At 39.3% G+C, this 23626-nt stretch overlaps 1 protein-coding gene across 2 annotated transcripts in view; it reads right to left on the reverse strand.

The window, feature by feature from the left end:
* fam184ab (family with sequence similarity 184 member Ab) overlaps positions 1 to 23626 on the reverse strand; it is a 213266-nt gene that overhangs the window by 178766 nt on the left and 10874 nt on the right. The window lies entirely within an intron of this gene.

Here is a 23626-nt window from a genome sequence, read left to right on the forward strand (position 1 = left end):
AGCACAGGCCCAAAGCTACAATCTCTCGCTCTCTAATCCACTCTCAGCCTGATGTGATAATGCGATCTCATTCAGCTTGCTCTTCTGTTGACGGCTAATGTCTTGCAGTTTGTGTGCTTGTCTACTTCATGGCCATTTGTTTGAGTCAGGGTTTGACTGATGCAGGTTTCTGAACATTGTCATCCTTGTGGAAGTGAAGCTGTTGTTCGCCAGCGTTGAGTGTGATCAAGGTTGACCATTTTTCTTGTCCACAAATTAAGAGGGATCTAAAAAAAAAGCATTTATGTCAGAGGTCTAAGTCTATTATGAACAGAAGCTGTAGCAGTCAGGTCAAAAGAAATATGGCTCTTGTGGAGACAGACTTTAGTTGGGTTACAATGTAAAGTGCTATTCCTGTCTCAGCGCTGTTAATCTGGGTGTTATCTTTCTATCAAAAAACATCTCGGATCAGGATCTACAGTCATAACTTTCATGGTTATTTTTCTCGACAAGCGAACAACGGAAAAAATGTGTTTCTTCTGCTCTCTTCCAAATACCACAGATCAGTGGAGTAGAGCTCAGCAATTACTCAATTAATTATTAAGAGAAGATGAATGCCACTTTTTTGATAATCACTTCATCAGCTTAGTTGTTTTTCAATGAAAAATACCAAAGATTCTCTGGTTCCTGCTTCTCTATAGTGATGTGTTGTTGCATCAGTAGTGAGAATAACAGTTAAGTGTAGCCCTACAATGCTGTTAAATGGTACTCAAAGCATTGATTTTTAAAAACAACTCTGCAACAGAGAGGCTGCAAAATGTAACAGGCCCGAATGATATTTGTGTGTTTAGTGAGCAGCAGTCTCAGCGGCAGACATAATCTCTAAACCTCAGCAAACACAACCAAAACTGTGTTTATCTGCAAGCTAACACAAGGGGTCAAACTGATAACACTTTGTTTGTTGTTAATAAGATGAATTAATCACAGTCCTAAATCACTAGAGATATGTGTATTGTGTCTATTCAGTATGATAGCATGAATAGCTTCACCGAAGAGAAATATATTGATGTCAGTTGTTCAGAATCAGCTAGGTTCAATGTTTTCAAAGTATTGTGGCAAGACTAATGTTGATCCTGGGCACAGCTCCGGGAGGGCCAAGTTAAACATACTACACAACATGTTAAGCAGTTATGCCTAGCTGGTTTAAACTCTTTAAGTCAAACTGGAGTTACTAGATCTAGCTATGAGTGTGTCCACATAAAAGGAACAGCGCTGGCACCCGATGACCAATTGCAAACATGGACAAAGCTGCCGGTTCCTCAGAAGAACGAGTTAAAACCCTAAACCAATATGAGGAAATACAAAATACAAGAAAAGCATTCAGAGAGAACTCCGCCAAGGCTGCTCAGTCGTTGTGTCATTTCCGACAGATGAAATCTTTAAACAATTCATGGTCCGCAGTGGTGGGTTTTCAGTAGGATCACAATCATGTGATCGTCAGCAGGCAGCTGACATAGTGTTCACTTGTCGTCATAGTTTGTGACGCCGTGCCGCTATCTTGCAATGATACAGAAATCTTCAACAATACCGTGGATCCAGACTATAAGCCACATCACTGCCAAAATCTAATCAACTGGTCCTTGTCTCATTTCTGACCTTTGAAAATTTCAACCAAATCCGTCTGTTTTTGAGTAATGTTGCTAACAGACAAACAGACAGATAAACCAACGCTGATCATCACATAACTCTGCCAAGTTCCTCGGTGGGGTAATAATACAGGCTGCTGCAGCAAAAGCAGGATGGAAAGGAGGCAAAAAACTGCAGACTACGTAAATGTATAAGTTAATAAGCTTATCGATATCACTGCCCCATCAATAAAACAAGACCAGATCTGACTATAATTAGGATTATGCATTTCTTGAATCTGCTGCTTAGATGTAGCCTATTCTTATGATGTGTAAGATAATTCTAGTCTTTTTCTATCACTTGCAGCCAGGGTAGAGTTAAACAGTCTGGGGAGCAAGTAAAGTACGAATAAAAAACATCATTCAAATCAGTGAGTAGGTTTACTTCAAATCTTAAAAGGTCAACAAGAGCAAGGCTTTAGCGCTTTAATCGGTCTTTGTTTTAGGATTATATGGCTACACAAAGGCTTACAGAACAATGAAATGGCTTTGAAATTTCTTGCAGTCAACAGATAAAATAATAAAGCACAAATGAAGACAGAAGCTCCCTCCACTGAGAATCTGTATCTCCTGTATCTATGTTTGTCAGGGATAGAAAAAGGGTTTCTAAAATCTCAGCAAACTCTTTCCCTCTGCAGAGATCCTCTCACTATCTGTGCACCGAGGTCCACAGATCTCCTACGAATGGTGATACTGTTTTCCGACAGAACTGACTGGTCAGTAGGAAGTGCTTTTATACGTGTTAATCTGTTATCTTGAAGACAACCAGCTTTGGAGTAGGTCAGACGTGCAGCATAAGTGACCATAAGTTACCAAAATCCAGGACTAAACCTGAAGTGACCTTACTAACCCCAAACCTTGCAATGTAGTCCCTGGTTTGTAACAACAACAGCCACGATTAGTTGTTAATACATTTATCAGTCAACAGAAAATTAACCTTCAACTATTTTGATGAATGATGTATTGTTTAGTAGTTGATATTTACTGTAGTTCTCAAGTAAAAATACTAAATGTTAGTTGGTTCCCTTTCTCAAATGTGTATGTTAGCTGCTTTTTTGGTCATAAATGAGTGAATAAACTTCATATCTTTTGGGTTTTGGAGTGTGGGAAAATAAAACCTACACTTTAGCTCACTTCATGCAGCTGTGGGAAATTTTATAAGGTATTCTCAATGTTGAAAACATTCAACGGTGAGTTCACCCTATGAAGACTGAGATATTTCCATGATAGCTTCACTACCTCTGCTTTTAGGCTCTTATATTTGTGATTATAACAGCTGGCCATACATGCTGTGGCTTATCTTCTATTCAGAGCAGTGTAGGTTATCCAGGCCTTCCATCATTTCTTCTGATAATACCTTTTGTATGAGCCTTTATATAAAGGAAACTGCATAATGAACTTGTATCTAACCATACTATGTGGGCTTTTCACAACTGTCTAGAGGAGATTGGAATCTGGCAATATCAGACCCATAATGGGGAGATATTGTTCGAGTTAGCAGTTTGGCTTAGTGAATACACCTCTGATCATCCTTCGACCACAACTTCTGAATCAGTGCAGTGAAAAGGAAATCCATTATTTTGTGTTTACTTTTTTTGCAAAGAAAAATGTTGACAATCCTATCCTCATCGGACAGGGTAAACTCTGCTAATTACTTCGCCAAGGAATGCGGCGACGATCGGCGTACATTTGTCTGTCTGTGCACAACATTATTCAAAAACGGAATAACGGATTTGGATGAAATTTTCAGGGAAGGTCAGAAATGACACAAGGACCACCTCATTAGATTTTGGTAGTAATGCGGCATCTGGATCCATGGATTTATTAAGGATCTCCTTATCAACGCGAGATAGTGGCAGCGTCACTGTAACTATGACAACAAGTGAACGCTACCTCAGCTGCCTGCTGATGATCACATGATTGCAATCCTACTACAAATCCACCACTGCGGACTAATTAGGAATTATCTGTCGGAAAAGATACAAGGAATAATTGATTAAATTGTGGGGGTGTTTCCAACTCCCATCAATTCCCCTCGCCCTGCGACATATTTAGGTCACGTGATCCAGTAAGCATACATACCGTACACACCTGTGCTCAGCACAAGCTCATTTTGTCGGTACATCTATATTAAATTGCCACATTCTATGGTGCCGTAAATTTTTTCAAGATTTCAGCCGTCAGAAATGAAACAACAAATAAGCAGCCTTGGCAGGGTACTGCACTTTGAATGCTTTTCTTGTTATTTGGATATGTGGTACACTGTCAAACTAATGGGACTTTACGACTTATTCAAATTGGAGATACAGGACTATGAAAATGGGTAAAGAAAACGGTACCAGTCATCGGGCACTGTAACACCTGAGTCAAGGGCAGTGGCTCATGACCTGGACTGTTGGCTGCCACACTCCAATGACTCATTTCGACCATGTATTAAAACAATAATCCAGGCCCACCAGGACCCATGCACTTTACCCCTCCTTACACATTAGTATTAGTTCTATTTTTCACATTGCACCTTTTTTAAAAATCTATTTAATTGTATTTTCTACTCTCACAACACTCTATTTTATTGCAAATACCACTATTTCTATTATACATTTCTGTAAATACCAGCATTTTATGCACTGCATTGCTGTTTCTTCAACCAGCGCAATTTGCACACCAGTTGAATGTTCTTTTGTATGTTGTTTCTTTATCTATCAGTATGTAACATGTGTGAGCTACTGCATATCTTAAATTTCTAAAAAAAAAGTATCTATCTACACTACCAGTCAAAAGTTTGGACACATTTTCTCATTCAATGGGTTTTATTTAATTATTTTTTACATTGTAGATTAATACTGAAGACATCAAAACTATAATACGGAATTATGTTGTAAAGAGAAAAGTGGTAATCTTCAGTATTGATCTACAATGTAGAAAATAATATAAAAAAAAAATATAAAGCACTGAATGAGAAACAGTGTCCAAATTTTGATTGGTAGTGTCTGTCTGTCTGTCTGTCTGTCTGTGCTATTTCTTTGCATAGGTTGAACTGCATGCACAACATGTATATGTGACAAGCATTAGCTCCACGCTCCCTCTGATGAGTTCCCTATCTATGCAAACATGAGTAATGGGTGTGGAGACGGGAGCAGAGCTGTCTGCAGGTTGTAATTATGATTGAATCTAAATTCAAAATTTGTTTTATACCTTCTTTCACATTCTGTTAATGATTCTTTGCTCCTGTTTTTCCATTTTTGGTCTGCTACCGTTTTTGTGTTTGTCCGTGAGTGTGCGTCCAGGTGGTGGCCGGCTTGCTCAGTCGACCATCACTCTCCAGTTGTCTCCCTCCCTGCACGGGCTAACCCTGACTGACACAGACCCTGCCCAGAGGCTAAACACAACACAGCAGTTTCAGATACATCCAGCTCTGTATATATATATATACACACACACACACACACACACACACACACACACACACACACACACACACACACACACACACACACACACACACACACACAAAGACAGATAAACAGCGGTTGGTTGTGGCAACGACAGCTTGATCTAATCTGACCTCAGCTTCAGATGCCTGGTTTTAGGTGTTTGTGTATGTGGGTATGTGTCCACAGCTGTCGAATGATGAGATGCATTCCATCACCTGCTTCCCTGTCACCCTCGTGTGAAATAGAGGATGGCTGTTCCCTAGGACTTCAGCTTTTGTCCCCACGGTGACACTAGTCCCCATGGGTCAGCACGCATCCAGGTTAAAATCCCACCGGTGTAGGAGAAAGAGGAACATGCACACCCTGATGCCTGTATCATGCTCCTTACTTGTGCCTCAGCGTGTTTTGTCTGTATCCTGTCCTAATCCTTCCCTCTGTGTCCTTCACTGAGTCCCCAATGTCTGTCATAGTCTGCTATCTGATCATCAGTGGTAGTTAAGACAGAATGAATCATCACAGAAACACAGCTATCAACTATCTATAGATAACACAACTATCTATTCTAATGCTGATGCCACTAGTCTTTGTGTGTTTCAGTGTCCCATGATAGTCCCAAAAAATATAAAATCTGAAGACAAGCACTGAATATTTGGAGTTGTGGTATTCTGTCTCCAAAACAAAAGTTAAAAATGATAAGAAGTTGGTTTTTGACAACGTTATTACAAAATCTAAAAAACTTACAGTTTGCACTCTATTTTTGAATACAAATTCATGACTCTGGAGTTGCTTGAAGGGTTTAAATTCAGTCATGTATCAAACTTAGAAACTTTGTACAACACAGCGATTTATTAATAAAACTGCTTACATATGTTGCTAATTAAGAAGAAAATGAGAATTTCTCAGGTCCAATCAAAAGCACATTAACAATTGTATATATAAGACTACAAGTTTTGGTTTGACATTATCATCACGTCCATAATGATTATCAGTTAATTGATTAATTGCAATTAATAGTTCAACCAATTAAATATATATTAAGACCTTCATGAGAAGGCAGAAGACAAAGGACATTCATGTCAGAAAATATACTGTACATTAGCTATAGTAGCTGTTTACACTACTTGGACCACCGGCAGTTCTGTGTTGGCCAGCAGGGAGCTGGGAGCAGGGAGCTTTACAAGCCCCTTGTCGGGGTTCAGCTTGTAAAGAACCACAGAGAAAGTCTTCTGTGATGCTTAATGCCTACTGACCTTTTGAAGGTAAACTGAAGTGCTATAAAACAGAGGCTGATAATCTGCGCTATCGAAATGGCAGCTGTATCAGGACCGAGAATTATGTCCATTAAGTCAATTTAGTATTCGCGGTCTTACTGGTCAATAATTTACTGATAGTTAAGACTGCCGATCATTGTTTGAAATGTTTTAATAAAATCTGCATCCCTAATGTAAGGATGTTTATCACAATATCCTATTTTCTGTGTCAGATAAATGCTTACTTAAAAGTTGTGGGGCTGTTTAAGCCCATTGTTCTACATAAAGTGAAACATTAACTGTCTTAATTATGTCTGCGTCCAGGGAAAGCAATATACAGCAAATTTGCCAACTGCCATTTAATCTACACCACAGTGGCTTTAAGGTAGGCAAGTCTGACCAAAAACAATATTTTGGAATAAATTCACGATTCATGATCTGAATGACAGTTCTCTCTCCAGATTTATTCAAACTCATTTGATCACAATTATAGGTGTTACTGTCGTTGCCTTGGAACTAAGCCTGCCACTTCATCCCAAAGGAGCAACTGACAGATGTCTATATGCTGTTTTACCTCTGATTTAATACTAACATTGACAGGAAGAGGTGATTTGGATCTTCGCTACTCTGACACTTGTTGAGCTTCCACCTGTTAAGACCAGTTTGACAATTGACATTGACCACAACAGAATTTCTTGAAAGTCACCAACTTCCTTATCCAGGAGAAAAGGGACACTGACATGATTCCAGATGGTTGTTTGCTGCATGAATGCACAGTTGTTCTGTAGAGAAAACACCCCAAAAGGGGCACATGTAAATTTCCTCCTTCTCATCAGCAAACCACCCCAACGCACACTGAAGGTCACAGCCTGACAAAGCCAACAGATCCACGACATCTGCAACAAGAAAAGCACTCGGAGAGCGCAGTACTTCACCCAGGCTGTTGAGTCATTGTATCATTTCTAACACACAAGTCCCAATAAGTCCACAGCGGTGGATTTGTTGCAGGATCACAATCATGTGATCATCAACAGGCAGCTGATGTAGCATTCACTTGTTGTCATAGTTACAGTGATGGAGTGCCGCTATCTCACAGTGATACAGAAATATTTAACAAATCCTTAGATCCAGACTGTAAGCTACATCACTGCCAGAATCAAATGAGGTGGTCCTTGTGTCATTTCTGACCTTCCCTGAAAATTTCATCCAAATCTGTCATTCTGTTTTTGAGCAATGTTGCGAACAGAAAGACAGATTAACAGACTAATAGACCGACAAGCGTATGCCAATCGTCACATAACTCCGTCGCATTCCTTGGCAGAGTAAAAAGTAGAGATGTATCTCTGAGGTTCCCCAATCTGGACTCCCTCCTCACCCCAGCTGTGTCTTGAGATCCTGTCCATGAATATCAGAGACCAGGGACAACACTGGTGGCGTCCAACATGCACCAGAAACCTTTTTGACTTTGTGCCAAGAACATATATAGCTAGATAAGATAGATAAAAGAACAAGAAAAGAACAAAAGTCAAGGCACACAGTCAATGATAGAAAATGAAAATGAGAAAAGCACAGTACTCTGCCAAGGCTGCTCAGTCGCTGTATGATTTCTGACGGATAAATCCCGATAAGTCCGCAGTGGTCGATCTGCAGTAGGATTGCAATTATGTGACTGTCAGTAGGCAGCTGACGTAGCGTTCACTTGTCACAGTTACAGTGACGCTGTGCCGCTATCTCGCAACGATACAGAAATCTTCAACAAATCCGTGGATCCAGACTATAAGCCGCATCACTGCCAAAATCTAATCAGGTGGTCCTTGTGTCATTTCTGACCTTCACTGAAAATTTCATCCAAATCGTTAGTTTGTTTTTGAGTAATGTTGCTAACAGAAAAACAGATGGACAAACGTACGCCGATTGTCACATAACTCTGCCACATTCCTTGGCAGAGTAATAAGATCGCATGCCAAACTAAGACCATCCACAACATAAGACAGTCAGAGCACTCACCCCCAGGGTGGCTATCCCTTTATGATCTCTGAAGGTATTAGGTCATTAGAGGCAATGAAGCAAATGATTGTTGCACATGCGTAATGAAGCATCTTAAATTCTCAGGGATTAATTTATGGCACTGGCAGAAAAAAGTTAGGTTGATTAAGTGTAAAATATGAGAAAATACAAGTAGAGAATAGAGAGTATAGGCTGCCTACACTATAGTGGACCACTGGGAATAAGCAAAAGCAGAATGAGCTGGCTCACTAGGTCATCTCTCCCGCACTGTGTTGTTTGATTTACAGCCTTCTGCTCGTCCTCTGCCAGCACCAGGTCAGCTGCTGAAGCATGAAAATCATTTTAAGGTGTGATCATTTTCTGTTGAGTCATGCTGTAGATCACAACTCCAAAGCTGGAGGTCATTCTCTACAACTGTAAGGTCTACTGCCTTATGTGACAACAATTAAAATCCATTAGTCATAAATTGTACCTTGGGTACAATACTATAATTGTGCTCTCAGTCCTCATGTTGTCAAATGAAGATGCTGTGTGCATCACAAAAAAAGTTGTTATGAACCTGCACGGCACAAGATGTGATGTATGAATGGGATGATCATTATGGAGAAACCGTTAAGAATAGCACAGCACTGGGTCCCTGTGGGAACTGCATGGATCGTTCTCTCTCTCACTCTCACTCCTCGTCTTTCTTTTGCTCTCTGTTTTGCTCACACAGTCACAGCACACTGAATTCCATTAGCAGTGGCATCAGTGTCTATAGCACTTGTAGCCCGCAGCCTCTCTGTTTCTTGTGCGTATTCATGTGTACGTGGGCCTGTGAATGTGTGCGTCTCTGTGATCTCATCATTTGTTGTATTTTAGACGCAATGGGACTGAGTGAGCCCTATTTAAATAGTGCAGGGGAGCGTCAAGCTTGAGAGAAAACTGGCCCACTTTGCACATGTGCTGGTAATCGCTCCACCAGTCAGAGGAACACAAAGCAACACGCTCATCAACTTGGCTGCAGTATTAGGTTTAAGATGTCGTGCATGCGTGTACGTGCACATCTGTTTAATGGGGTGATTAAAACGACAAGGGCAAGATGTCATAGCTCACCTACAGAGCTGTCATACAAACAAGCGCACGGACAAAAAAGCATCCGAGAGCTGTTAATACAAGCCGGCCGAACATTCTGCTGAAGTGGTAATAAGCTGCGAATCCACCAGTAACAGTCCACATATTGTGCTATGCTAGCAGCCTTCACACCAAGAGGCTTTGCACAGCGCCGCAGGCTGTGCTCAGACTGGTCCTTGAAATGTGAATATTGCCAAATCTATGTTGGATTCTGGCAATTTTTATCAAGTCTAAAAAAATGCTAATTTCCACCCACCATACTGTTCAAAATGTGTGGAGTTTATCTAACACTCTTCCAACAGATGAATATGGGGAGTAAAAAGTTTTTTAGCATGCTATTGTGAGATGAGTTGCAGGTCTTGTTTTGCCAACTGCTGAACAATCTTTTTGCCTCTTTGATGTAAGTGTGGTAACCCCAATGGGTTCTGGGCTATTTTTAGTTTAATTTTACTACCCTTACTGTTAATCTCTTATCTTGGTCACTAAAACTTCTTGCCATTCATGCTGCATCTTGTTTTTTCAGTCAAGGCCATTCTGATTTTCCATACTTTCGCAGATATTTTATATTACCCTTTATAGCAAACAAAAAATATTTTCTAGAATCTGGCAAAATTGTAAATATGATTGTGGGATACTACGTGACTTAGATTGCATAGATATTAACATACCGATTAGATGATATGTCAATAGCTATGCAATGAGGAGTAATTCAAACAAAAGTACTGGGTGTGGAGACAGATGCAGAGTTGATTTCAATTCAAAATTAGACTCCTCACTGACACTTTTTCACACAGACAAGCAGCTAGTAATATTAGATGTTTCATTTAATATCTGCTGCATCGCTGCAAAAATACTTTGAGAGCAATTCAACTGAGAAAGGATGTGAACTCAGGGTTAAGGATGCAGCCTAAGGTTATTTTCCTTTTCAAGGCACTGCATAATTGCTCAAAAAGCTACAATAAAGGATTAATTGACTAAAAAATAATTCAGTAATTGACTACATGTTTCAGTAGAACATGTACAAAACAAAGCAAAACCTTGTGGTTCTTTTTGAAAAAGATTCTTTTTTTTTTTTTTTAACTAATCCATGGCAGTCTGCAGCACATTTCAGATATTGCAGTTTCTGTTAAATCTATTTTTGCAGTTTATTTTGAGTTCCTTGTGTTTAAATTATCACGCTATACAGTTTTTCACCCCAAGGTTGCTATCTTTGCTATCTAATGACCAAATTCCATCCCTTACCACAAGAAACAATACAGGTATTGTTAATATCTCCTTTTCCTTCAGCTTCTTCTTCTCATTTGTCCTTGGCTCCATGGAGAAGCTGTATGAAATACCTTTTCAAATCAATCTGTCCATTTAGTACATTCTAACTAAGCACTGTCTGACTTCTACAAAGAAAAAGAACCATGCCACTGTGAAGCGTATTTGTAATTAAAAGTAATTTTCCATCTGAAAATGCCATGAGCATATTGTATAATAAGCACTCCCAGCAACGATTTTAGCAAGGAAAGAAAAATTAAAAAGCTCTACTCAGCTAAAGCTGTGTGATGCAGATAGTTTGCTTTTGGATTTATCATTATTGAACATTCATTACTGTTGACTCTGGAAGCTGTGTGAAGGTGTTTGTCTTTCATTTCTCAGGATCAGTTTCTGATTACAAGCAGAACACTACTGACCTTTCATTTCCAAAATACAAACTTGGGACGCTTTGCACCAAGCTGAGCACAATCTCAGAATTATTGGTGGCATCAGGGAGGATTTTATAACAGGTATGTTCATGCTTCAGATAATGTCACAAAATTTGTTATTTGGGGTAAAATACAGAGAAGAAATAAATATATAGAAATATATAAAGCTATACACCTATTCAACATAGTTTTTCCTGATTTATTCTCAATTTTAAGGCTTTATAATATTAGCAGAGCTTCTTTTTTAAATTACCTTCATTAGTAATCATTAAGACTTGGCAGCAGGACCATAGAAATACAATGAAACATAGATTAAATTATGAAACTGACTGTCATCTAGTGGCTCCGTGTTCTCCTGGTATTGGATTGAAACAGCAGCACATATACAACCAGATACATTTGGCTCCTGCTGCCTTTATCATCCCTTCTAGCAGCCGTGCTCTGTGATCAAAGTATGGACACCTAATCCTTTGCTTGTTTACTAGTGTTTCCTCATGATGTTATAAAATGATAAGTAATCTCATTCCCTCTGTATACAATAGCATGTTTTTCAATGCCCAAAATATGACAATAGCTTCCATCTAAATGAGGCTCACAGTTTCACTTCAATTTGAAAAAAACACACAAGAGAAAATGTGAATGAATATACATTTCATTTTCACCTAAGACCATTATGCAGATGTTTTCTGATAGCTCTTTTACATAACAGTCGGGTGTCATTAAAACAGCACTAGAAAAAGGTGAATATGATGATGTAATCACCCCAGGAGAGAGGTTTGTACAATTAATCAAATATTAATCTAAACCATGGTTTTGACGTCCTACAGAGAAAATGACTGACAGCAATGCTGATGTTTAAAATGCGTTCAGTGCTCATAGAAAACTCAGCTGCATCTCAAATGAAGAGCTTCCAAAACTACCAGCCAGCCACCAGGAACGATCGGCATGTTTTGGTTTCACTTTTAGGGAGCCGTCATGCTGCTGTGCACCCCTGCAGCGGCAGTCTGTGCAAAAAGTTTTTGCAGCTGCAGTTCAGAGTCGAAGAGTAAAACACAGCAGAGCACAGACGAGAAAATCAAAAGTCTGGAGCAGAAGGTTAAGAGTTAGTTAGTCCCTTGAAACAGATCATTAGCTGCTGTTTGGTAGTATTTTGCATTTAAGGTCAGTGATGTTAAGCAGGAGACCTGTGTCTGTGTCACAAAGCAACACAGCTAACATTTTCAATCACCTGAAAAAAACACCATAAACTGCAGTATGATGAAAGTGTGACCAGCCAAGAAGAAAAACCTCATTGAGTCCCGGTCTTTGATCAGCATCAGCTCAGATATCCATGACAGCAAGGCCATAGAGTGTATCACCGTCTCTCACAATGTCAACGTGAAAACAGCTCTGTTGATTTAATATGGGCTAAAAAGTTTTGGTACAATTTAATTGATATTTATCCTCCAGGAGATGCAGTGTGAATAAGAACCAGCCTTAATTTGATGCAAAGATATGCAGATGAAAGTGCAATAAAAAATATTTGCTCCTTAAATCAATGAATGATTGTGATAAATTGCATTCATCAAGAAAATTGGCCATAATTGTGCAGCCATATCTCAAACATCTCTAATATAACAGTCTCTTTACTGCTCTACAAAGATGTGATGTTTTTGTCTGCCATCATCTTTCACTAAAGTTACAGTCAAATGTTTTGTGTGAGTCTCTATTTCTTTGACCTTATTGCCCTTTGTCACATCTTGCTTTAAAACAAGGTTTCCACCTCACCCAGATAACTACATTTTCTTTGTTTTGAAAGATAAACTTTTAATTTCAGGATAAAAATAGAAAAAAATGTATAAAAATGCTTGGATACAGAACAAAGAAAAAAAATCTTCATATTTGGAATGGATGGTGCAGCTGGCTGCAGTGTATCACTGCTTCAGCTGAAGTAGAGGTGCATTTTGTTCAAGTGTTTTGAAACCACTGAATTTTTGGACCTGTGTGATGCAGCTTTTAGTTTGTCAGCTGCTCTGGGAAAAAAGATGCCCATATCAACGACAGAATTTAATTTGGACTAATAGGGTGACTCTACAGCTCCCTGGTTGCAGAACCTGTGATGCTTTCCTCTGTTTCAGCCCTAATTTTTGGTTAGGCTGATTAGACAGGCAGTGTTAAACATGAAATTCTTGCCTAAGGCTGCTCAATTATAGATAAATAGGGTGAGATCTCAGATTGGGAGAAAAAAAGTGCTGGGCAAACATATTCGCATTTTTGTAACATTTAGGTTTAATTCTTCACTGTTCACCTAGCCAAACTAGACTGTCTCTAATGCTGCAATCTGCACTTTTACAAGAAAAAAACAAACAAAAAATACAAAAGGACAAGAAACAACAATGAATTAAGGGAGCATCTAACTGACTGTGAGGCACAAGCAGGCTGAGAGAAGCAAGGTAGGCATTTGTGGAGAATGAGCCTTATTGATTGCACATAAACCACCACTCAGAAAACTGACCGGTTTAAAAGGAGTGCTGAGTCATGGGGCTGTCAGGCAGTCAGCCACTCAGAATAAAGAAAGGTCAGAGGCCTGTGTGGACAAACGGATACCTGCAATATCATCAGCAATACTCTAATGAATTATAACAATCTACTTTTGTAGATTTGGCCAATCTATTGGTCAAGATGTTGTGTCACAGATTGGACTGCATCTGTTTTTGGTTCCCCTTACATCTCCCATTGCACATCGCTTGGAATGTTGATTGGAAATGTTTTTCCAATCTTAAAATATATTTATCACAGATTTCCAACTTCTGTGGACACATGGCTGAACTGACGAATTGCAAAAACTATTGAGTTTCCATGGCAACAGCAGATAAAGTGGAGAGGATATGACTCCTCAGTGCCTGTTTTTACTTTCACTTGCTTGCCTCCAAAGTAAAAATAAAATTAACTCCTCAGCCACAATATCAATATTTTCAAGTTAAATTATGTTTTCACAAAATGTTTTTTTTAACAAATATTCTAAGTGCCAAGTTATTATCCTATTATTTCCTTTGTCCTGTCACTGTTGTCTGTAACAATAACCCAAATATCCCCCTCGGGATCGGTTTCATCTTAATGGGAAGACAGACTGAGGGCTGGGTGAAGTCACAGCGAGCCCCGCTGTTGTTTGGATGTCCTTTAGCTAGAGGCAAGGACAGGCTGATAAACACAGACACGGAGAGAGGACGTGAAGGAGAGAGGAGTAAACAGGCCTGCCAATTTTAGAAAGTGCCAAGAGGGGTATGGTCTTCAGATGGACAATAGTGCAAAAAGAAAGAGGAAATAATAACTAAAGAATGACTTTTATCACCAAAGCATTTAGTTAGTTACGTAGGAAAAAAGCTTGATGCGGATAATTATAAATACTTTGAGTGCATCATGTAGGTTTTTTAATTAATTTCATAAGTGCCACAGTATGCAGATGACTACTTTCTTTACATGTCTCACCCAAGCTTCTCTATGTTAACTAATAAATGCACATTTAAGACCCACTAATGATAAATAAACAATTATTATGTAGTTATAAGCTTTCAAAAGATGCTGCAAGCATATAGTTTGTGTTGATAATTATACGTTCTTCTATGAACACTTATTTCACAATACTAAAATTATGTTTAATCATTAATTATCTGTTTACACAGTAGTCTGCCTCTATAGATGCCCACACAAGAAGTCGTAATCTGCAAATGCATTAATAAACACTATATCTGCTTACAACTACATTATTGTGTGTTGTAAACTTTATGTTGCAGCAAACACTGTAATAATATAGATTTTCTCATTATATTGCTGCAGGTCTCAGGTCTGTGTGTCAGAATGTCTTATAGCCAAGTGAATCTCATGGTGCATTTTCACCATTATTCATTAAAACTGTGTTTTGGGGTGAGATTAGTATCAACTGTGAAGGGACAGTGTGTTGCTGCTCTTTTGGCTGCTTGTTAACTGGTGGAACATCACGCTGTTGACAGTTTAATTATCTTAAGATGAGGTCTGACTGACCATGGGTCACTTTCAGACAAGGTCGCTCTTTTTTTAAAAGATAACTTGTGGGTATTTTATGCCTTTATTGGACAGCGACAGTGGAGCAAGACAGATAAATGTAGGTACAAAGAACAGGAATGGCATGCAGCAAATGATCTGGCCAGCTGGGAACTGACCTGGAGACCAGTGCTCAGGGCATTTGTGTTCATGTGGTATGTTCCCTAACCAGTAACTCTTTCTTTCACTGGACTCTTTATTGTTCTCTTTTATTGGATGAGTTCAATCATGAATGTTGGGTTTGGGTCTATTTTGTGATTGCTGGTGGTAAAAATGTATGTGCCAAATATGTCATAAAATCTTAATTGCTACTGCTTTGTTCACTACTGAAAAACAGTGCAACTCAGCAAAACAGACAGTGTATTTAAACCTACCATAGAAATGCTTTTGTTGTGGCAGTAAAGACTATACAGTCTGCCACAGACTCATTATACTACAAATATTTTACAACCTGCATTTTTATTCTGTTTATACACTTGTCTCCTGTCTGCTTTGGGTAAACACAGTCTGTAGTTCAGTGAAGTCCCAAAATGTTCGATTTCTATACTGCAGATTTTTAAATGAGACATGTACAATAAAATGATTTTGAGCTCAAATTTGGTTACATTTTCAGATGAAATAGCACATCACAGATGAGTAGTTCAAGGTAGATAGAAAAGTTAAATATCTGACGATTTTGGTTTGTTACCTTTGTTTAGGCTATCATGGATATTTAATTTAGGTTGCTAGATAGATTATTTCAGTGTTCTTTTGATCTATGCCCACCCTTAAGTTAAGATTTAAATCACAACTCTTTAAAATTGTGTAAATAAATACAAAAAAACTCTACCACTTGTGTTTCACTATACTTCATGTTATATCTTAGCCACGCCTAGACAAGGCATAACATGAATTAGGGTCTCATCCTGAACACAGACCACCACCTCAGTGATACCACAATGTCTCACTTTGCTCAGCAGCCACTAGGGTTGAAAAGTTCAGAGTCCACAGTTTGGTTTCATGGTTTTCAGTTTGGTTTTTCATTTTTGGTAAGGCAGGGGAGGAGGGAGACTGTCAATTTGAACATGTTTTCCATCCACTTTGTATAATGAGGCGCCCAACATAAAGTTGAAGTCTTTGATTATTTGTCAATGTGTTTGTTCATTAAGTTTGAGAATTATTGTGTTGCTTAAATGTTGGCAAGAGGGGATATTATAGAGCAACTCAAGTGCTTTAATCCTGTGCTGAAATCTCATATTCTCCACAACTGTATCTTTCACTATAAAATCTCCTGCAAATTTTGGTCATGGATTTTGCAGTGTCTGAATCCGCATGCAGCAGTTTAAAAGCTGTGGGTAGACGGAGCTGTTGCTCTTTCCTACCTGACTCTCTCCTCCCTGCTCTGTCAAGGCACACACATGGGTGATGTCTTCCTGAACGTTATATATGCATTTCTTCCAGCATAAGCTACACGTTACACGGTTCTTACACACAGCAGCAATTTTATCCACCATTTTCTTTCTGTCATTGTCATGGGGAACACTAATCCATACTGCTTCCATACAGCAGACTCAAGTGATGCTGGTGGATCCTCTAACTGTACTTTGTCGTATCCACTTACCATTTCTGAGACTGACTGACACCTGCAATTGACACATTTGTGCCAACTGAGGAGACTCACTGGCCTAATTGCGCGAGTTTTTTATGCACATCGTAACCTCATCAAAGCCTATTTCAAATGAACCAATACAAGCCCTGAACTGCGACTAGCTAATCAAACAGGTCAGATTTATTCATTGATCTGGTCCAGCCCTAGCATGTGCTTAATGTATTGCGCACTGCCTGCAGCAAGCGTTGTCCCTCTGAACCTTAAAAACTCACCTGAATAACACACTTGGTAAGACAAGGGTTAACTGCTAGAGTAAGGTGCTCTTTGTCTGTCTCTCCCATCAGTAAAGAGAAATAGAACCCAGTGAGTAAAGATGGGTCCCTGGTGGCCACGTAGATTCACACTGCTGCCAAGAAAAGGGAAAGTCGAAACAGACTTCAGCCTCTCAAATCTTGATGCTTACTCGCTACTGACAACGTCTGCCAAAAAGCTTCCTTTTCCACTTAAAAGCGTGGGCTGGTGTCAAGATGGGAGGCCAAGATTTGGTAGTGGCTTCAGTCAAAATGGTCTATTCTCTATTTTCCCATTTAAGGTATTGGTAATTAATACATATATACTGTTTACTCTGGGGTATTTACACGTCAATATGGGGCTATTTTATGCAGAAGTGTCAGTCAAATCACATGACAAATTTGTCTACATTATACAGTGGCTGGGCGCACATTTAAGCAGGTTCGTGAACAGGAATAGAGGAAGGCAGAAGAGATATGTTTGATGAAATGGGTGCAGAGAGGAGAACCCTTGCCCACAGTTGTCATCAGTGATGGATTGTATGGCAGAGGGAAGGTTGCCTCCTGGATATCAATTTGGCTGGCTGAGTAACCTTCCAGATATTATTCAGGTTAGAGAGCAAGGTGGTGACTTAAAGTACTTATGTTGAGTGGAAACACCTCAGAGTGGAACGTTCACACAGATTCAAAAAGATTTTCCAGCCCATGTCCAAAGGCATGCTTTTTTTGTTTTTTTTAGCACATCATAGTTGTTAGGTTTATATGCCTAATTTTGCTTTTATGACATTTTATTAATTTCAGAATATGTATGCTTCCAGCTTCGATGTTTGTTGTTTTGTTTGTTAGCAGACCACCTGTTTCAGATCTCATCAGGCTGTAATTATCTACTATCATTCACATGGCCCAGTAGGGACATTCTCCATCTTGTAGCGGGTCATTATTACCCCACTAAATGATGATGGAGTCACGACTTTGCTGTTCCAACGACAAACAATAGTCCACATCTTGAGGTTGGAGAGATTGGTCAGGGGAAACTTAAATTTGAATCCCATCTGTTTTTCACTCAGTGTTTATTTGTGTTTTCAGTCCATGTTTGGGTAAGTTTAGACATCGAAACTATTTGGTTAGGTATAAAAAAGGATCGTGGTTTGGGTTTAAACCACAAGATAACAACAGGTTGTGCACATTATCAGGGTTACTTTGTGTTTATCAATGATCAAAGCGTAAATGGAAGTGAGTTAAACTTACATTCTTACTACCAGCCAGCAGGGGGGCGACTCCTATGGTTACAAAAACAAGTCTTACTGTATAGAAGTCTATAAGAAAATTACTCTACTTCTTCTTTGATATGTTATTTTCTTAATGATGTTATGGTTTCAATCAGCTTCAAGACCTGAATAACAAACAATGTTCCTTTTTAGAATTATGGTCTCACTTAGAGCAAAATAAAGGATAAATTAGTGTATGTTTTAGGGCAGGACTACCTTGTGATTGACAAGGTGTTATCATATTAGCATGCGTAGTGTCCTCAAGTTCTCTAGTCAGATCCACTACTTGCTTGTTATGCTGAGTTGGAAAAGACCAAGATGGGAACAGCCAAATACCAAGGTCAAGACATCCTGATAATATTCCACAAATCATTGAGTGACATCAAGGTGACTACATCCATCTTTAATCTGCAGTCTATGGATGAGCATGGATGATAATGACCTACTGAGCCTCTTAGAAGGTGGAGCCGGTCCCTAATAGCCCATATGTATGGGAATGATCTGCAATGATAATGGCCATTTAATGGACTGATAACATCCGAATCAGGTGGTCTCACTCTGGATCTGATCAGTAACAGCTTTCATATGTTTTAATAATCTGTCATTAGAAATCTGATGTTAGCAAATAACAAATCAGGTAGCATTGTTATATACAGTAAAATACTATTTTGAATTGATAAGATGATTTTAAAATTATTTCTTGTTCAGAAGCAGTATAAAGACAGATTGAGGTAATGGTTCAACAGTCTATTGTTTCTATTCCAACCGTAATTATGTGGTTTTGCTGTACATCTACATACACAGTCAGCTCTGTGCAGCTTCTACATCCCACAAGTTGCTGTGTTTCAATATGGCCATCAGAAGGACTTAAACCTCACCGAGCTTAGACTGATTCCTCCGTCTCTGCTGGACTACCATGAACACAGAGAGGAAGGCTGTACCAAAGGAGGTGGAAAAATAGATGGAGAGAGGAGCAGACAGTTGTAAAACTCCTGAGGGTTTTGTTTGGAGGAAAAAGCTGAGGATAGGATCAGCTTCTTCTTCTTCTTTCTTTCTTGCTCACTTTCGGTCTGCTTCTATAAACCTGCTCGCTCACTTCTCCCTCTGATGACCAGAGGGCCTCAATGTCATTTCATACATCAGTACCACTGCAACAAACAGTTCTTTTCATTAATCTGCTCATTATTTTGTTGATTAATCTGTTGACTGGTTTGTCTATAAAATGTCAACAAGTAGTGGAAAATGAAACCTTGAGCATTTGGGAAGTTTCCCAAAGCCCAAGATGAGGTATTCAAATTGTGTGTATTATGCAAAATTCAGTAATTATCATTATGCAACACAAGATTGTGTATCGAAATTAAAGACGTAGTCCCTCTACGCTACTCACAAAAAAAGCTAATTATTTGAAGGTGGTAGTGAAATGCAAAAAGATTCAGTTCGCAAACAGATATGAAGCAGTAAATCATCATATTTGAGAAGCTATGACCAACGATTGGTTGGAATTTAAGCTTGAAAAAAAAAATAAAATGATGAAGAATAAAAGTGGATGAAATCATTTTTCTTTGGATTGACTAATTTAATAGTTGGCTAACTGTTGATTTCCATTTCTAACCAAATTAAAATCAGTAAAATTTTAAAAGAAGCAGACAAAAAGCAAACTTGTTCATAATGAACACTTGAATGTGACAAAGACCAAGGAGATGGTGGTGGACTTCAGGAGGAACAAGTCGCCACCCTCTCCTGTATGCATCAATGGGATTGATGTGGCGATTGTCCAGACTTACAAGTACCTGGGAGTGGGTCTGGACAACAAGCTGGAGTGGTCAACAAACACTGAGGCTGTCTACAAGTAGGGCCTGAGCCAGCTCTACTTCCTCAGGAGGCTCAGGTCCTTCAAAGTATGCAACCGCATGCTCCTGATGTTTTATCAGTCTGTGGTAGTGAGCACCATCTTCTTTGCTGTGGTGTGCTGGGGTGCAGGCATCAAGGCGAAGGATGCCAACAGACTGAACAAACTCATCAGGAAAGCCAAGTCTGTCGCTGGCTGTCAGTTGGTCACTCTGGAGGAGGCGGTGGAGCAGAGGATGCTGACCAAACTGCTGGCTATCATGGACAACACCTCCCACTCCCTCCATAAAACTGTGGACAATCTGAGGAGCAGCTCCAGCAACAGACTGATAGAACCATGCTGCTCCAGGGAACAGTACAGCAGGTCATTCCTCCCCACAGAAATAAGACTTGTCAATGCATCTGTGCCTGGCAGATCACAAAAGGACTCTATCAGTCTGTCTGCTGATGAAACCACTGGACATTTTATATTCTGTAAACTTATCTGCACTTACCTATTTCATTTGCACATCTAAGCACATTCTCATTTGCACATTTCTCTATCATTCTTGTATACTCTTGTGTATTTCGTTGATTTTTCTTTCTATTTTCTATATTTTTAGCTTATTTTATTTTACCTTCACTTTACACTGTGCCATAATATTCTGTGTTGTCTTATTGTTTACCCCTTTGTTGAATATCTATGCTACTGTAACAACAGAATTTCCCTCTGGGGATTAAATAAGTCAGTCTAAGTCTACTTGTCCGGGCTTATGACGGCTGTCAAGTCACAGACCAGCATAAATCTGACAGCATGACGAATCCAATGGAAAAGACAAAGTCATAATTGACAAGTTTTAAAGCCACAACTATTCCATATGCTATGATGAAGTAAATGTAATTTCAAACCCTAAAAAAAATCCAAAACCTTACATTAACATTCAGTGAATTGGAGAATCAGTGAGGCAGGCTTCATTGCAGCTTTTACAGTCTGTTGAGTACAATCTCACCACACCATGCTGGGATGAGTTCTCAGGTCAGACATCTCATAACGGTAATAATAAAAACACACTGGCTGTATTTGCAGACTTCCTGCTGCAGGTGAAAGACACTGACTGGCTCTTATGAGACTTTCCACAAAGACAGCAGAGTATTTGTCTGATATATCAGGCGTATATAATGGCCAAGTGTGCACTGGTGTTGCTCCATGCCTCGCCTGTTGCTGTGGCACAAATTGCTGCAGCGTCAGCCAACTAAAACAGGCCAGGAAAGAGGAGCAGCGATGTGGCTTCTGGCTGTCCGAAGGGCACAGGAACCATTCAAGGTCAAACATTAAGAATGATTCATCAACTCATCATCCGTACACACCTTGATGCTCAATTAGCCGCCGTGTGTGTGTGTGTGTGTGTGTGTGTGTGTGTGTGTGTGTGTGTGTGTGTGTGTGTGTGTGTGTGTGTGTGTGTGTGTGTGTGTGTGTCTCAACAGGCATGCCTGCGATGCTTTATTTGTACTGGATAGTGCTTCAGGCCAATAAGCCCCTCTTTCACTCCCTATCTTTTCCCCCGTCTCTCTGTATGTGTGTTTCACTGGAAGTGTGTGAGTGAGTGTGTGGGCGTATCTTAATGAAATCTGACAGAGAATTGTGACAATCAGTGAAGAAGCATCCTGCAGAGGTTAATAAGCTGCACTCTTCACTGCAGCAGCGGGCCTCCATGCGCACTCACACTCCTCAAACACACACTCACCAACCTCCCCTGTGTTTTCATTCTCCTAAAATTATATTTAGAGATTACAAAGATGAAATTTATGGCCGGTATCTTCGACACACTGAGTGCCAATCTGTCTTGTTGTTCTCCTGCAGAAAATACTCTTAAAACCAAAAAGGGTGACATCACTGCTTCTATTTTCGGTGATAAATAACAGCTTGTAATGAGATGTCACTTAGGTTGTTTTGTCGCCCTGCATCTTTTTCACCATTCACTCACACAAAGCAGTTATGCTGCCCATGAAATTTGTGCAAGTGCATAAATGCGAGGTCAAAATTCCCTGTAGAAAAACAAAATCAGTAATTTCCTTCACGCCAGAAGAAACATCGCAAAAGCTAATTTACAGTAACTGCTTGTTATTGGTGTCCTGGGAATATCTTTGGAAATGTAGCTGAACATACTTAAAGTAGCAACACTGTAACAGCCGGGGGTTGAATTCGGGGGCTCAGACCAGACGGCACACGGTAGAAACAAGGAATATTTCTTTAGTCAAAAGTACAGCAGTTGCAGAAAGAACTGTACACATTGTGTTCTCACCTGAATTTTGTAAATGTCACAATTCTAAAAACTAAAATCACTTCCATTGCATTGGGAATGTATTCAGAGTCTGATGTCTCATATTAAATCTGTCTAAATAGTCAAATATCACAAAGATTCTCATTTTGCTTAAGTTCATTTATATTCATTGGACGTTTTAAAAGGATTTCCTAGAGAGAAAAAGAACATTCACCTCCATAAAGCTCTTTAAAGTTCCAAAGTACAATAATGCAACATCACAGATATACAGGTCTATTCTTAAGCGCACTGCAGTGGCAGACCACTATTTCTCTTCTCTTTTTCTTATTTTGATTAATATTTGTATTTACTTGGTGGTTCAAAAAAATGATAATACTGCCATAGATAAAAACAGACTGATCCAACTAAAGCATCGGCAGTATCTTATGGATGTGAGCATAATAAATTGTGTTTTCATTATTAGGCTGACTGTCTGCCGCCTAATTTTTCATTTACTGAAGTGATTAAATAAGATCCGTTCTTGCAATAATGGTACTATTGTAAATAGCATTGCATTTAAGCAGTAAAACTGACAACTCCCTGCAATAATTCATTTTATGTACCGGAAAAAAAAAAATATGGTGATTCTCTAAAGAAAACGATAATTGGGCTTTGAGTGAAAATCAAAATGCGTGGAGAGCCTTGATGGTGCTGGACTCATTCTGAGCTGGACCATTTTGTTACTAATACTTTCACTAGAACCTAGAAACTGCAGATCTAAGCACAACAGCTCTGTTTGCTGTGCTGTAAAAGCATTTAGGTTAGTACAGCTATCACAATGCCATGTCAGAAGATGTAAATAATTAATGAAGTTACCTGCTGTTCCACCTGAGTAAGTTGCACACAACCTCACTCTCAGTGTGGAGGAAGTACTGAGTGTACTGCTGTGTGATACAGCTGTTTAATGACGTTACAGAAAAGAAGAAGGCATTCTACATTTGTTTGTTCAGTGCATGTCAGAGTCCGAAAGCAGATTTCAAGAGTTCTGTCAGCATGTGAATTGGAAAAGCTGTGGTGAAGGAGACAGAGCTGGACTCCGACAGGCTGTGATTTGGGTATCTGAGGGCAGAGCTCAGCTTCTAAAACAATTTAATCCCTGGTAGCAACAGCAGCA

The sequence above is a fragment of the Amphiprion ocellaris genome, chromosome 12 (genome assembly GCF_022539595.1).
Source record: "Amphiprion ocellaris isolate individual 3 ecotype Okinawa chromosome 12, ASM2253959v1, whole genome shotgun sequence".
Taxonomy (NCBI): domain Eukaryota; kingdom Metazoa; phylum Chordata; class Actinopteri; family Pomacentridae; genus Amphiprion; species Amphiprion ocellaris.